Below are 17,503 nucleotides of genomic sequence, written 5' to 3' on the forward strand. Positions count from 1 at the left end.
TGAATTCAACTACGTATTTACAATTGCTAAGAGTTTTACTCATTCATATATTTTTTTATGAAGTTAATTAACATCATTTTATTTTAGTTTGAAGAAGGCCCTTTAACATTTCTTACAAGACAGGTCGAACAGTAATGAACTGCCTCAGCCTTAGTTCTTTTGGGAAATTCTATTTTTCCTGCATTTGGGAAGGACAGCTTTGCTGGGAATATGCTTGGTTGACAGATTTTTCTTTCTTCTTTTTTTATTGTTGTTCTGTTACAGTTGTCCCAATTTTTCCCCTGTTGACCTCCCCTACCCCACCCAAACCCTTGCTCCCACAGCCAATCGCCACCCTGTTGTCCATGTCCCTGGGTCCTTTATACATATTCTGACAGATTTTTCTTTCAATATTTTGAATATAGCAATTGTCTTTCTCCTGCCTGAAAAGTTTCTGTTAAGAGATCTGCTTATAATCTTATGGGGGTATTCTTGCATGTGATAAGTCACTTTCCTCTGGCTACTTCTAAAATTCTCTCTTTGTTCTTGACTTTTGACCATTCAATTATAAACTGGGTCTGTGTAACACTTTTCCTTTTCTACCTATTGGATCCGTTGGGCTTCATGAAGCTGAAAGTCCATTTTGCTTCCCGAACATGGGAGGTTTTCAACTGTTATTGTTTTAAATACACTTTCCATTTCTTTTCCTTTTATTCTTCTGAAATTCCCATAATGCTAATCTGCTTTTCTTGGTAATGTCTCTTAAACCCTGTAGACATTTATCAGTCAGCTCAGGTTGTAATGCAGGACAGGAGAGCTGGTAGCTTCCATAGGGGATAGGGTGTGTCATCAGGGTCTCTGTTGGGAAATTAATGTCTGTGCTCTGAGTTTGGTGGTTGAATTCTGGATGAGTTGTGTGGTTTGGTGGACCTGCAGGTTGAGCTCCCTGATCAAGTCAGGCTGCTGGCTGTGCTAAGGTGCTGGATGAGTCCACTTGCTGAGCTCTGCCATCACCTCTTATGAGTGATGTTTCAGGCTGCATATCATGGTATGGTGGTGCCACTAGTTGGACTCTGAAATTGGGCAGAATTACAGGCTCATTTTTGCAATGGCTTCGTTTGGGTGGAGTTTCAGTCTATGTCCTCTAGCCTGATGGTGTCTTGGGATGAACTTCATGTTCAGTTGGGGCAATAAGAAGGGCTTCAGTCATATTGGGTGTTACAATGTGTTTTGCGATCTGTTGAGAACAACAGTAGTTTCTCGGAGTGTCAGGGCTATAGGCTGATCTTCAAAATTAGTTAAGCTGCTGGTTGTACTCTGCTGTTGGATATAGTTATTGGCCAGATTCTCCAGCTGAGAATTCTGTGGTTCAATGGGGACAGAGACTGTTAAACAGCTGGGCGGGGTCACTTTCCTGCCTCCCTCAATGGGTGGGATTACAAACTATGATCTATGATTTGTGGGCTCACTGGATGGGCTCCATTAATGGGTGAGGCCATAGGCTGTGTTAGTCAATTGCACAGTGTCATAGGCTGGGCATTCCTGTTAGATAGAGTTCTAGACCTGGCTCCATGGGTCAGCTGAACCACTGGATTTTGCCATGGCAGCCAGGGTTCTATGGCTAAGGCTTCTAAATAGCCCAGACTGGAACAGTTGAGTAGACCTGCAAAATTGCTTCTCTTGTTGGCCAAGGTAGTAGAATGGGCTCCATAGTTGGTATGGTCTCTCTGAGGACCCAAGTCAGGTTAAACTGGCAAATCATCTCTCTGACCAGATGGTACCACTGACTATGCTTTGCAGAAAGGCGGACCACTAGTTGGGCTCTCTTTAAAAACTGCTACAAGGAGGAATGCAGTCCACCAAAGTCTGAGTGCAGGGTCCTATAAGCCCCACCTTTACTTGAGTTTCTAGTAGTCAGCTCATAGCCAAAAATCACCTACCTTTTTGCTTATGTTAGGCTTTTGAATCACATGATGTAACAGGGATTACAACCCTTGCATCCTCAAATCTTTGCCAGTGGCACCGACCTCTTTCACTCCCTCCTTCTCCAGAAACAGGATACTGCTTTCAGCTTACTATTTTCACCGAATAAAACTTCAGTTTCAGAGCCTTCCATCTGGCCTTTCCTAGGACAGTCATGGCTATTGCATAGGTCAAGGTTGATACGTTCATTAACCAGGTTGGCCAACTGCTATGTATATCCTGATCATACATTTAGGGACTTGGGAAACAGCTGCTGGTTGGTTCCATGGATTGAATAGACCCACTATTATATGGACATTACTTTACCTTCATAAATGTCTTCTAACAGGGGCCATTATGATGTTCAGGGTCCCCAAGTATCAACTGAGATACTGGATTAAAAACCCTTAATATTCCTGTGTATTTCATTTGTCTTGCATATGATTACTTGACTAATTGGCCATCTTTTCCTTTGGTGGAGAAAGCTCAGGGAATTACTACTGTGTACATTTTCACACATCTCTTTTTCTAAAAACTGCCTTCATTTCCATCAGCAGTTTCTGGGAGAAGTATTGGCTCATGACTGGGAAGTGGGCTAGGAATGTTGTCTTTCCATTGAGGCAGCACCTGAACCATCTGATCATCTATTTTTCATCTCTTTTAGTGATATATATGAAGCAATATCCTATTGGCTACTCTGCCTTGCCTGTAAGAACATAATCTTCCATTGGCTATTTCCTTAGACATCTATGGGCCAGCGTCCCTGGTTTTCATTTAGAGTTTGCTGCTATTACTGAGATTACTCACCTTGTTCTGACAGTTAAATGCTGCCAGTAACTTCAATTATTCTGGAATCCTATCATTTATTTGTTACTAAGGAATCCAGCTCTGTACATCATTCCTACATTATTCCCACCTACAGAGGACAGTCCTGCCTGGGCATCTCAACAATGCAGGTGACCTGTCAACAGTGCATTGCTTATGCCTTGTTAAGGTGGTGTCTCTGAGGCCTCCTGAGGACACAGTCACCTGGTGGGTGGGTTTTGCAGCTGCAGAGAGTAGAGTCGTGTCATCTTCCTAAGGTTTTCTCCCCCTATTTTTTTCTCGGCTCTGACAAGTCTGGTATTTCTTCTTGTACTTATCTGGTGTGTGCACTGTGCTTTACAGCAAGCCTCGAAGACCTACCCAGGAGCAAATTAGAATCATTGCCTTTGGACTTTGCCAATCTGATGAAACTCTGTGGCCAGGAGAGTCTGTCTGTGTCAGTAGCACCACCTGCTACCAATGCTACATTCCAATGTTTTTCCAGGATCCACACCCACACATAATCTGTCGGCACCTGCTGGTACATGTGGACAGTTCTGCAGCCCTGCGGGAGTAAACCATGTCTTCAGCTGGAAGGATCATCTAGTATATCCCTAGTTTGTTTATGATGAGAGAACTCTGCTTATTCTTAGTTTAGACAAGTTGGGTTAGGAAAGTCATCTGTCTATCAACAGGGACAGGGGATAGGTTTATAGGACATTGAGTTAAGAAGGATCTGAAATTTAGAGTTTTGAGATGCATCTACCTTGAAGTCTCCATTCTGAGTTTCAGAGTTTCATGCTTCCTTTATCAAGGGCTAGACTTTGACTTGAAAGGCCACCCTGAACTTAGAATTCATTCTTTGCTGAAGTTCTGCTGTTCTTAAAATTAGGGCTTGCGCCAAGCCTTCCTTACTGCCTGTTTTCCAGTTGCAGTTGGTAATTATTATATGTATGCCTACCATGTACTTTTAAAAACACATTAGTGGAGCATAATGATAGCCACCAAATTATACAGTTCTTATGGATACTATTTCACCCTTTGTGAACACTAGACCATCGCATCAGGCAGTATTTCTGTTCCCCTGCATATCATTCCACTTCTCATAGATAAGTGTTTTTGCAACTGGACAGTTTCAACACCCCTGGTACTATCAATATCCTGCCTGAAATCATCTGGCTAGACAGTGATCCAACTCAGGACTCCATGCTTAGAGCTGACTTGCTAAAACTATCATGCTAACTTGTGTTCCCTAATAGAAAAGCCTGAGATAAAGTCTCTTAAGTAAATGCTTTATTGTGAGAATTCTCTGAGGAGGAAAGGGGGTAAGGGAAGTAGGATACATTGGTGGGGAAAGCTAAGCAAGGATGTGCTCATAGCTGGACAATAGTTCTAGCCCAGTACTCTGGGGAGCATGGGAACATGGTTGGTTCAACTTTGGGGCTGGGAACCAACTCCCAAGCCAAAGTGATGTAATGATCAGATGACTCTGGTGCCATTTGGCCAAAAGCAATACATTGGGGAGAGGTGGCATCAGCAGCCAACCCTCACAGCAGCAGGAGGATAAGAAATCTGGCTGATAGCGGGATTTTCAGGGTAACAACAGCACCCACAAAACCAGTGAACTGTTCTAGTTTGTTTCCTGAATGTTGAAGGCCTCTTTGAAATTCTTCTCTCAGGCCTGCATTGTTGCACTGGAAAGAAAAGCAGACAAAAATAATGACACTTATTATCACTGTCATTAGACACGTTGCAGTTGAAAATGATCAGGACTCTTAACCAGGTTAAGTTTAAAAATAAATGCAAATAAGAGGAACTTTTGTTTCTTAAGAGCTTGATTACTTCTGTTGACTGGACAGAAATGGGAAATCACTACTACCCTAGAGGACTCCTAGTCATTAAGTTTGGGTTGTTTCTTTTACTGAGAATTAAAAACATAACAATCAAATACTGCAGATATCTGAGTACAACCAGTGATCTTCCTTTCATGTTGTCACTTCTATTCCTCTCCACAGACCCAGGTTAACAATACTGTCCATTCATTTGTAAAGCACTCTGCTCTTTAGGATGTCTGAGAGGTCTGATTTGTGGAAAGCTAACAAGAACAACATGACTTTAGGAAGCAATCTTCTAAGGTTTGCGGGAGGGAGGAAGTGATGATTCTCAGTTGGCACCTGTCACCTTTGATGAGAAGAAACAAGCTCTCAGGGACCTAAGCCAGATGCAGGCACACTTTCTGACTCACTGTTCCTCTCCCTGGTGAGCTTAAATACTTCACTTAAATCCCCATCTGCTTCTTGAACCCTTGCTTGTACAGTCTTGTCATAGGAGAAGGGAAACTCTAAAATTTCCCAGCACCAGAAAATGAGAGCAGAGTGACTCCATGGAAAGAAAATAGCAATGACAGCATGAGAGCCACTTACCCTGAGGTCCTGATAGAAATTGTCCAAGGCCTGCACAAAATCTCCCACTTGAGCATAGCCTCCCTCAGTTAGACTCCTTTTGATTTTGTTCAACATCCTAAGTTTCTGTATGAATTGAGGAACCTCTTCCTCCTGGTGAGATATCAACAGGAGAGTTGCTGACACAGTGCAATGTCTGCCTTCCATGGATTCCCATCGCACCAGCAGAAATCCAAGGTGCAGATAAAGGCAGCTTGTGCTCTCCCTCCCAGAGGCTTCAAATCACAAGTCCCACAGGAGCCCATGTCAAGGTCAAGTAACATCATGATGGCCTGTATTCATGGTTTGTTGTTACCTACATCAATATGTAGATTTTTCAGAAAAACATCTCCTACTACTCTGACAAAGGACAGATAGAGGAGGAAATCAAAATCCTGCAAAAGAAAGAGGCTGTGCATGAAAAACAGTTTGGAGAGAATGAGCCCATACTCATGCCCAGACACATGCACGCTGACACCAGTCTTCTGGAAATTTCCCCAAACTGGTATTCCTCTTGGGCACTAACATGTAATGGCTGAGTTTTTCCTGTAAGCAGGTTCAGACGTGTTTTCAGTGTGGTTGAGGCATGGTCAGAGGAGCAGGCACCTGTTGGCACCCTTCTTCTCATCCTGTGACTGTTTGACTTGCTATGTGTAAGCAGCAAGGAGAAGGCTTGGGGTTCAAATTCAACTCACCTCCTCCACAAAAAAGCCCATTGGCCTTGCAAGAACCTCAGATTCTCTGACACGCTGCTCCCTTCATGAAGACTTTTGCATTGTGCAAGAGGTACAGTTCCAACCAGTCCTGAGATGTCGGATATAAGTGAGCAAGACGAAGCCCAGAAACAGCCACAGTCACAATGGCTGCCACGGTTCTTTTTCAGGAAAGGCCGGTAGGCACAGCTGGGGGATAAAGGGAACACCTCCCAAGGGCTACAAAATTCTCGAGTGATGACCTTCCTCCCACAGAGGGTAGCTGCAGGGGTGAGTGGGTACAGGGCGGTGTCAGGGGAAGTGGTGGGCTCTCCTTTCCCCATCTGAGCTGTTGGGAGCCCAAGGAGCCCTGCCCACCAGGCCTGAGTGCCAGAAACTGGACCTTAACCCATGGTGGCCTTGGGCTTACATTGACTTCTTGAGAACATGGCAAATGAGGGAACCTGTCACTGTTTGCTGCCTTTTCTGAATAAGCACAGAATACAAAAGCTGGCATTTCTACTTCCATAAATGGTAGTCTGTGCTGGAAAAGCTCTTGGAAAGACAGTAGCAGTATGAAGGCAAAGGACCCAACCACTGGCCTCTGCCTCCCGAGGAAGAGAAGAACATTCCTCTCCTGCTGCCAGCGTCACTCGGCAGCTCCCGGGACCATCCTGCTGGACCCTGGACCTCTGTCCCTGCTCTGTCCCCATCAGGTCACAAGGAGGAACCCTGCAGGGGAAGTGAGCCTGGCAGGGGAAAGGGTCCCTAAAGGAGAGGGGGCTGCCTCTCACAAACCTCTTAGTGTCCACCGGTGGTAGGTGACAGTCCACGTGGAAAAGGCTCCGACATTTTTGACAGCAGAAGAACTTTCCCCCTTTCTGGCAGATCTTGCATTTGTCTGAGTTTCCGACCTAGAAGGTAAAACAGTGTCTACATCCTCATGAGCCCCTGATGACCAGCGCCGTGGGAGTCTAAGATTCGTGACCTTTATGTGACCTGCAGGGGCTGTTACGTGTTTCTCCTGGGCTTTGAAAGGGCAGGATAGAGCGAGAGGTTTTGGAGAATTCTTGGTCTGCAGAGAAGTTCAGGACGACTGGCCTGTGTGCTCAGACCAGAGAAGTTTTTTTTATAAAACCAGAGATCCTAACACGGAAAGACAGGCAGCAAAATGAGAGGAGGATTTGATGGGAATCTGAATCATCTTAATACCTTGCAGGTAAAGCAAGGTCCTTAAATAAAGTGTTAAATCCATTTGCTTACACCACAATGACTGAAATGAATCATGGAAAGTTGATGTGTTGGAAAATTAAAAAGATGGAATGAACATCTAAGAAAACACTGAGACTCTTTTCATGGCTGTAGGCTCCTCATGAGTTGAAGGGCCTGGTAGGGGTCCTGGGCTATGGATTCTGGGCCTGGAGGGCCCCTTGGATAGTGACAGTGCTTTTAGGTTGGAAAGACCACAACACAGACACCAGGTGGTGCCCGGGAGCATGGAGCTCTTTGGCTCTGGGAGCCTGAGGAAGGCGCCCCATGATTCAGCTGCACATGCGAGGTGTGGAGGCTCCATCTCTGAGTGGCCAGGGACTGTGGCAAGTGCTTATTCTATAAACAGAGTGGGGAGCTTCCCCTTCCAATCAAGTGCAACTGGATTGTTTACCTGTCTCAATATGTGGCCTTTAGCCAGATTTAATTTTATTTGGAAAAGATAAAACTTGACCATATTTGGATTCAAGTCTTGTAGCACAACTCCTACTCATTAAAGTGAAATAAATTTATAGAGCAGATATGAAGATACAGCGTGTTGTATACAAATACGTCCATTCATGACAAACACTGGATTGTTGCTGAGCATTTTGTTAATGAAGAAAATGTGGTGTGAGAAGTTATATTAAAGTTCAGTGTCAGGTGCTGCTGTGACATCTGGTAACATTCAGAGGGTAACATAGATGACCCATCTTGATGTGCCCCTCCCCACTCTGCTCCCCTGGATAAGGTCCCACAGCTAAACAATGCTCCTTGTCAAGGGATCATAGTAACCCTGCCCATGCTGGAATATCAGGTTTCAATTCCCTGTCAGCCATGGAATCTTGCACACAAGCCAGACACAAACTCCCAAGGAAACCAAGGGGTCCTGCCACCCTCCCCAGCCCCTTGTCGTCCACTTGGTTCCTGAGGGCAAACTCGGTGAGGCCTGCATGCCCTCCTTCCTCAGTCTGGGAGTAGATTGACTAATAACACCTGTCAATCTATCTGTCCAGTAACAGATCTAGTCCCCAAATACCAGTGGACATCCTTCTCTCATCAGTAGGGTGAAGAGGAAGTGATTAAAACAGAAAACCACATTGTTTCTTTTTTAAAAGAAATCAGCATTTACATTTGAAGTAGGAACTACCAGAAAGTATTTCTGTCCTTGGTTACTTTCTTGGTTCTGCCTTCTGAGAGAATCGAGACAGTTTGAGAACCGCTTGGGGGTTGTTCTCTCCCAGATAGAAACATCCCGTCTATCCCATTGGCTGTTGGACATATTTTTCCTTTCTGTGACCCTCTGAGGTGATACAATGAGGCTGGCTTGGGGAGTGGCCCACTCATTGATGAGTGCTGGACCATGAGGAGCAGGAAGAGGCGGGGGAGACAGCATCCACCTTTCTCTGCCATGACCCCTTCGGCTTTCTCCAAACCCGTGTGGTCTGTGCCATGTCTCTCCTGGGGTTATTCCCTTGCCTCACTGCCATATCTCTCCTCTCTTGTCCCTCTCGTTCTCCAACATTTAGAGAAAATCCCTCAGGCTACCATATTTGGCTACTTGGCCGGCCCCAGATGGTCAAATCCCTCTGAAAGCTGCAGTTCCATCGCTATGTCTCCAGCTCCCAGGTGTCCAGCCTGCTTCCTGCCTTCGTGCACATCCCTGTGCTCGCCCAGCACTTCTTTCTGGCCCCTGGAATTACATCCCAAACTCATGCAGCCAAACCTTAACATTCTCTTCTGTCCCCACACCCACTGCATGTTCTTTCCTGGTGCTTCAATTTCATAAAATCTGCAATTTCAGTCATAAACCTGAGGATCCATCCTGAATCTATACATTTGCTCATATCCCGAACCCAATCTATCCCCACTTCTTCTTGCAGTAATTTTCAAGCGTCTTTTTCTTTAGTTCAATCATCCCTGTAGGGTCCACTGCAGACAGGGATGCTGAGACCCTAACGATTTGAACCACCTTAATGAATAAAGTGGTCTGTTTTTTAAAGTCTGTATTATATCTTGACTGACAACACACAAAGGTCAGAAGTCCTTTTTGAATCCAACGGACAAAATAATTTGAAACATAGTTATTTTTATGTCTTTTTATGTAGAAAATATTAAAAGTTTAAAAGTCATCAATTAACAATTATTGTGAATCTTGTTCTGGCCTTCTGGGTGAAAATTCTTGTGTTGAGCAACTTTGATTCTGGTCATTTCTTTTGCTTTTAAAATGGCCATATATGAGAAAGAGCCAGACCCTAAGGCCATCTTGCCATAGCTGCCACTCAGTGTTCTGGGAGAATCCTGATCATGTTCTCAGTTGGCCCTGAGGCTGCTCCATCATGGAGACCTGGGGCCATTTTCACAGACGACCATCCTCATTCTCCATAAAGTGGTGACTCTCTTCCCAGAAGAACAAGAAAATAACAAATGTAACCAGTGCATAAGAATCTTGCAGCCCTACTCTTTAATCAAGTTTAGACCTTTTCCTCTTTGACTTTTTATTTCTTAGTCCAACTGCACACTTCAGTTGCCTGAAGACAACGTGTAAAATACTTAAAGCCCTGGTCACAACATTAGAAAATCTGAATCAGCTGATCTTTGGTAAGGCATAAACCTTGGTGTATGCGTATGATGGAGAATGGGTACTCATTTAACAGAATCATCTATAAAGTTTTAAACAATCGTAATGTCCAAGTAATAGTTTAGACTGATTAAATTAGAATTTCATGGAGTGTGGAATCCAGACAATGCTACTTTACAAAGGTCTTCAGGTGATTCCAGTACAGCTTAAGTTGAGAATTGGCCTGAGCCAGTGTGGTTAGTAATGCATGAGGACATTATGAGTCACTGTTGATATGCCTGTAATACCTATCCTAGGAATGGTTATTATTAACAAGAGTGAGGGCACTCTTGCTGGAACAGTTGCTTTCTCCCTCACCATGGACTTTTGGCCATTGGTAGTATGACAGGACCCTCTGGTTCTCCATCTGTTGATTAAGGATCCTGGGAATTAGGCAAGTATCCCAGAGGAGAACTCCACGACCTTCTGCTGCTGTTCTATGGCATCACACTAAAGATACAGGAATCCAAGGTGCATGGTACTACAGTTCTTCCTGAATGCCCCCCTCATCAGCTTTCCATCCTAATCCCAAGGTGGCAACTGGCAGACTTTTCACAGGAAAGTGACCACTGCGCACTACACTTGTGTTGCTTTTGTACATTCAGTGGGATGATTTGACCTCCTTCCCTCAGGCAGCCTCAACTTTATCTTCACTTGGGGCAGAGAGGGCAGGGTAAGTGTGATCCACTGGAAAGTGACCTGAGAAATGGACACACTGCTGCCTGCCTCTCTGGTATCCTAGAAACCACTGCGCCTGGTCGTTACTCTTTTAAGGCTGACAATGAAGGTGAAACAGTACTTGATGTCAGGGATATTACTTCAATCTTCGTTATGGACATTTACCATCTGAATCCTTCATATGCGAATTAAAAATTAAAGTAGACCATAAAACCCACCTCGTTTCAGTTTGTTTACATATAACTTGCCCTTGGTCTTTCCACAGAAAGATCAAGGGAAGTATTTTAGATCCAAATCTACGCTTTCTTCCATGTGCTTTTCTGATCCTGAAAAGAAAGGTTCTTCGTTCTATCTCATTTCATAATTGCACATGGACAACTTCTTCCCATATTGAGGTCATTTCTTAAGGTCATAGGGGTACATAGAAAACTTTATTCTGCAAATCTTTAGAGTTCCAGTCTTTCTTTCAGAGGCACTTTTGATACATATACACAGAATTCATACCTTGATTTTGCCTCTCAAACCCCCGCAGTCAGAACGTTTTAGCAGAGACACCAGCCGTCAACATGACTACTGGGTTTGAATACTTTACTTCTGGGTAAAAAAAAAAAAATTCCTGCAGACTGAACTCAGAACAGGTGCCTCAAGAAACAGTAGCCCTTAGTTCTGGTTCCTACAGCCCATGCCTTGAGCTCTCATGGTGTTTTGCATTTTCTCCTAAAACCCCTTAGATTTTACATTAATTTTTAACTCACCTGAATATTTTTTGTAGAATGTGAGTAATAAGGTTCTATATTTGTTTTATTTCAAGTAACAGTGGTTCTTGCACCTAATTTGTTGAATAATCCTTATTTTCCCCATTGATTTGAAATATCAATTTAATTATATATTACATTGTTAGACAAATATATAAATTTGTTTCTAGATTTTTTCATTGATATACTTGGTTATTTCTGTACTGGTGTCATGTTGTTTCAACTGCTGAGACTTCACAATGGATTTAAATTTTTAAATATTTTATAATGGATTTTGACATTTAAAAAAAATAAAACTAACCTGAATTTAAAAAATAAAAAGAAGAAAGAAGGAACTTCTACCTTTGCGACAACATACATGAAACTGGAGAATATTATACTAAGTGAAATAAGCCAGTTGATGAAAGACAAATACCATATGATCTCACCTATAAGTGGACTCTATTCAACAAAATAAACTAACAAACAAAATAAACTACAGGCATGAAAACATGGAGCAGACTGAATGTGACCAAAGGGGATGGGGAAGGAGGACCATGGTGGAAAGAAGGAGAAGGGACTAGACAAAGAACATGTGTGAATGACCCATGGACATGAACCGCAGAGTGGGAACTGACTGCGGGGGTGGGGGCGTCGGTAGGATGGGTGAATGGGGGAAAAGGGAGAAAAATTAAGACAATTGTAATAGAATGAACATGATTTAAAAATAAAAATAAAAAAATTTTTGAGAAGTCACTATATACGTCACGACTTGCTGAAGAACTCTGTCAAAAACAACACTTTGTTTTTAAAAGCACTATCCATTTCTGCTAAACTAGATGAATTAGTTGTCTTCCTACACTATTCAAAGTTTATGACTAGATGGCAATATGACCTTCCAATAAAATAATCTATTTTTCTCTTTTCTTTAGAAATAATTGTGTAAATCCAACACTTTAGAGTCATATCAAATAGTTAATTTTAAAAAAATTTATTACTTGCTAGCCTACTTCTACTATATAATCAATCTGTGGATACACAGATTAATAGGACCCATCAATAAATAGCCTCATCTTCAAAAAATATAAATAATATGATTGCTTAGTGTCTTGCACATCCCAAAGTGGGCGAGTAGAAATCAGAGAATGGGATCCAGGACAAACTGGATCCATGGTGCAGAATGAACTCAGAACAGGTGCCTCAGGAAGCAGTAGCCCTTAGTTCTGGTTCCTACAGCCCATGCCTTGATCTCCCACCTCCTTACGGTGTTTGCTCGTCAATGCTAAACTGGAAGCTTTGGGCATCAGAGTTTCAGAAATGGTGGCTGTTTCCTGTGATATTAATTGTAAACCCAAGTCTATACTTCTGCTTCTTAGTTGGTTATTTTATTTCTCTGATAATAACATTTTAATAGACATTTTGTATTCCTAAATGTCATGAAGGTTCATAATCTTCATTTTTCAAAACAGATGATACTTACTGGCTCTATGCAGTGCCCAACATGCATCAGGGAACAGTACTGTTACATTATTTATAATATCCAAGATTTGGAAACAGCCTAAGTGCGAATCATTAAATGAGTGGGTCAAAAAACTAGCCCTGGCTGGTGTGGCTCAGGGGATTGAATGCCGGCCTGCAAACCAAAGGATCGCCGGTTAGATTCCCAGTCAGGGCACATGCCTGGGTTGCGGGCCAGGTTCCCAGTAGGGGGAGCTCAAGAGGCAACCACAGGAACAAACAACTGAACAAGAGGGAGAGAGGAGCCTTATAACCTTGGAGACAGGAAAAATAGGCTTTAGCGCAATCTAACTGATAAGGAGTGCACTAGAGACTCAAGAAGGCAGGTGGGGTGCTCACTGGTGGCAGCGCCAGAAGGATATTGAAATGGCCAGTTGGACCCCCGTGAGGAGAGCAGGGTCGAAACGAAAAGCAGGGATCTCTAGCCCACAGCACAGGAGCCCAAAAAGTGCACAGAAAACAGCCAGATGCAAAAGCAGCAGGGTTGCTCTCTGCCAGAGAGAGGCAGCTGGAGATGCAAAGAAATGTTTAAAGGGCCGACGCATAAATTTTTATTTGCAGATACTTACCCTGGTCTCTGGCGAAGTTGGGGGCAGGGTGGGCTAGAGACACCTGAGAGACTGGGAAAGGAGGCTTCGGGGAGAGAACTGAGAGAGTAGTCGGCAGGATCCCAGTCCTGACTCATCCCCCATGTAGCAGCAGCCATCTTGCTCAGGCAGAGATCACTCCCCTGAGCAGTACCAGCGTCAAAGGACCCAATAGCTCCACCCCCGGATGGGATTCCACCCTGCCCTGCGCTGCCTAAGCTGACTGCTGAGTGCAGAGTGGCAGCCACAGAGAGTAGATTCCTAGCCAAAGTGGGTGCAGAGAGGTCTGGCGACACTTGAGGAGAGACTGGTGATGGAGGCTTTGGGGAGAGAATGGAGAGAGTAGCGGGTGGGATCCTAGTGTGGACTCCTCCCCCATCCGCACCACATGAGAGGACCCAATAACCCCGACCCCAGGAGGGACTCTGCCCCACCCTGAGCTGTCTAAGGCAGCTTGCTGAGTGCAGAGTAAATAGATTAACAGCTGAAGGAGAGAGACACAGACAGTAGATTACCAGAAGTCTCAAACAGACTGCCTAAGGTCAGACAGGGTCAACATCTGACATCATCAGAGGCAGATCCAGAGAGAAAAAACAGCCGTCTACTACCATAGAAGTTCACACCACAAAGTCAGGAAATCAAGACATCTCAACTTAAGAATCAGAAGCAAAAAAGAAGAGTCTCACAAATAATGTGAAGACAAAGAAATACGCCTCACTCGAAGGGGAAGGAGGAATCCCCACAAAGAGAACTAAATGAAATAGAGGCAAGTAAACTATCAGATATTGAGTTCCAAACAACGGTTCTAAGGAAGCTCAATGAGCTCAGTGAGCTCAAAGAGAATTACAAAAATCTACAGAGAAACTACGAGGAACATACTACAAACTATATCAGCATATAAAAGGATATAGAAACTATCAATAAGAGACAAGAGGAAATGAAGAAGACAATTTCTGAATTGAAGAACACAGTAGAAGGAATCAAAAGCAGACTAGATGAAGCTGAGGACCAAATCAGCGAGCTGGAGGACAAGGCAGAAAAAAGCTCCCAGAAAGAGCAAGAAAATGAAAAAAGACTCAAAAAGAAAGAAGAGGTATTGAGGGAAATGCAGGACAATCTGAAACATAATAATATCCATATAATAGGGATACCAGAAGGAGAAGAGGATGAGGAAGAGATAAAGAACCTATTTGAAAAAGTAATGATGGAAAACTTCCCTAATTGGAAGAGAGAAAAAGGCACACAAGTCCAGGAAGCAAAGAGGGTCCCATTCAAGAGGAACCCAATGAGGTCCACTTTAAGACACATCATCATTAAAATGGCAAATATCAGACAGAGAATCCTACAGCAAGCAAGGGAGAAACAGGTAGTAACATATAAGGGAGCCCCAATACGGCTAGCATCTGACTTCTCAGCAGAAACACTGAAAGCCAGAAGGAAACGGCAAGAAATAGTCCAAGTACTGAAAAGTAAATGCCTGCAATGAAGACTGCTCTACCCAGCAAGGCTCTCAATTAAAATGGAAGGTGAAATAAGGAATTTCCCAGACAAAAAAAGGCTGAAAGAATACATCTCCACCAAACCAGCATGGCAAAATATGCTAAAGAGACTGCTTTAAGATGAAGAAAAAGTTTCTATGAATACCCAGTTCCTTTCAGAGTTGCGAATACTTGATATTACCAACATTTTTAATACTGACTGATCTGATTGTGACAATGATGTTATGTTAATTGTTCCTTTACTATTTGTTGAAACTAAACCTGTTTTATTATATTTCTTGCCTGTTTCTATTATTTAAAAAAAAACTTTAAATGACTTTTTGGTAATCTTATCCATTTATTGATTAAAGGTTTGTAGAACTTTCTCCCCCCTCCCAACAGAAAACCTATTAACCATGTTTTAGATGTATTGCAAATATTCTTCTATTCTATCCCTTGTCCTTTACCTTTTTTTATGTGTATATTACTATATAGTTAAATGTTTAATATAATCATATTGTCAATAGTTACTTTATAGCTTCTGGGTTTGAATATTTTGCTTCAGGTCATGAAAAACATTAGTTCTATTTTCTCCTAAAACTCCTTAGGTTTTACATATTGATTTTTAACTCACCTGAATATTTCTTGTATAATGTGTGAAATAGGGCTCTATAATGTGTCAAATAAAGGTCCATGCACATTATTTGTTGCATTAGCCTTATTTTACCCAGTGATTTGAAATATCAACTTAATCATATATTGTTAGACAGATATATATGTTTGTCTGTAGAACACTCATTACACTTCATTGATCTACTTGATTATTTCTGTGCTGGTGTCATGTTGGTTTAATTGCTGAGACTTTATAATGGTTTTAAATTTTTTAAACATTTTATAATTCACTTTGACATTTTAAAAAATAAATAAAATCAATCTGCATTTAAGAAAGAAAGAGAGAGATGGAACTACCTTTTGTGACAACATGGATGGAACTGGAGAATATTAAGTTAAGTGAAATAAGCCAGTTGATGAAAGACAAATACCATATGATCTCACCTATAAGTGGACTCTAGTCAACAAAATAAACTAACAAACAAAATAAACCACAGGCATGGAAACATGGAACAGATTGAAAGTGACCAGAGGGGATGGGAAAAGAGGACAATGGTGGAAAGAAGGAGAAGGGACTGGACAAAGAACATGTATGAATGACCCATGGGCATGGACAACAGAGTGGGAATCGACTGTGGGAGTGGGGGGTGGGGGTGGAATGGGTATAGGGGGGTAAAGTGGTAAAAATTGAGGCAACTGTAATAGAATAAACATGATTTATAAATTTAAATAAATAAAAAAGAAGCAACCACACATTGATGTTTTCCTCTCTTCTCCCCCATGTCCCCTCTCTAAAAATAAATAAATAAAATCTTTAAAAAATATAATATTAAAATAAAAACATGGTGCATTTACACAATGGAATACTACGCAGCAGAAAGACAGAAGGAGCTCCTACCCTTCTTGACAACATAGATGGACAGCAGTAGGCATGAGACAAGAGTCCTGTGGCTGTTGGCAGCTGCACTCACACCAGTGACTGTCCCTCTGCAGGTAAAAGATCTGATTTCCTCATCACATAGTCCTGCACACTGTGCATGAGTGTACATGTAAGGCAGAACTAAGGTCAAGATTTAGATGAGTGTCTACTGACAGGCACTAGAGCAGCAGCACAGCCAGAGAGGAAGATAAAGGAAGGAAGACAGAGACTGACCTGGTGCTGAGGTCGCTGCCCTAGCTGGCCATCGTCCTGCCCTGGGCCCGGCCTCGGCCTCTGAGCCTTGAGAGCAGACTGCTTCTGCTCCGTACCGTGTGGCTGTCCAACTTTGAGCAGGAAGTCTATGAGTCTGTCAGCCAGACTGGGCTCTACCCAAAGGCATAAATAAAAGTGAAAGTCACTTTCCTAGCGTTGTTTCTACCCTTCTGCAGGTCACAGTGGCTCTCAGACTTCAGACTGGCCACAGCAGGAATGGAGTTCAAGAAGGGACAGTCAGGACCTGGAGGGCCAGGGGAGGAGGACCCCCAGCAATGAGCAATTTTTGCCCCCAGGAGTCCCCTTGTTTGTGCAAAGCCACCACAAACCTCTGTGAACTGCCCTCTCCTCAGCTGCCCAACTTTCTGAGAGGCGCAGAGGAGCAGGGTTAGGTCTCCGAGTTTAGACGCAGGACCGGAGAAGCACCATCCTCCAAGCGATGGGTTCCACGTTTGTTCCCCGAGTCCGACTTCCCCCGGCGGGGACGAAGGGTTCTGGCCCGATTACATGTCAGATGCAGGGGAGGTTCCGTCCTCTCTCCAGGCATGGTCTTTCTTTCCCCAAAGGAGCAAACGTCAGTCTGGACAGATTCCATACACTGATGGGGACGTTTTTTCCTCAGTGTGCAAGGTGTCAGTGTGTCCCAGATGCTGCGCACACAGGCTGGGTTGGGGTGGGGGCATCTCCCTCTGAATCCCCTGACTCCTCCCTCATTGTGGGTAAAAATTAGTAAGCGGAGCCTCTGCTGGACACAGCCATCCTCTGCTCCTGGTCTCCATGGTTCACGGGGCCCAGACAGGGTCTGACACAGAGGACACCAGCCTTTTCCAGCGTCCATCCTCTCTCTCTCCTCTGTCCCAGAGCAGCAGGCAGACTAGGCCCCCACTGTGCTGGGTGTTGGCATAAATGCTCCAGCTTTTGCCAGAATCTGCTTACATTCACCATGTGAACGAGAGGC

This window comes from Pteronotus mesoamericanus, unplaced genomic scaffold, assembly GCF_021234165.1.
Source record: "Pteronotus mesoamericanus isolate MK-2021 breed Mesoamerican mustached bat unplaced genomic scaffold, CSHL_Meso_final contig_90, whole genome shotgun sequence".
NCBI lineage: Eukaryota > Metazoa > Chordata > Mammalia > Chiroptera > Mormoopidae > Pteronotus > Pteronotus mesoamericanus.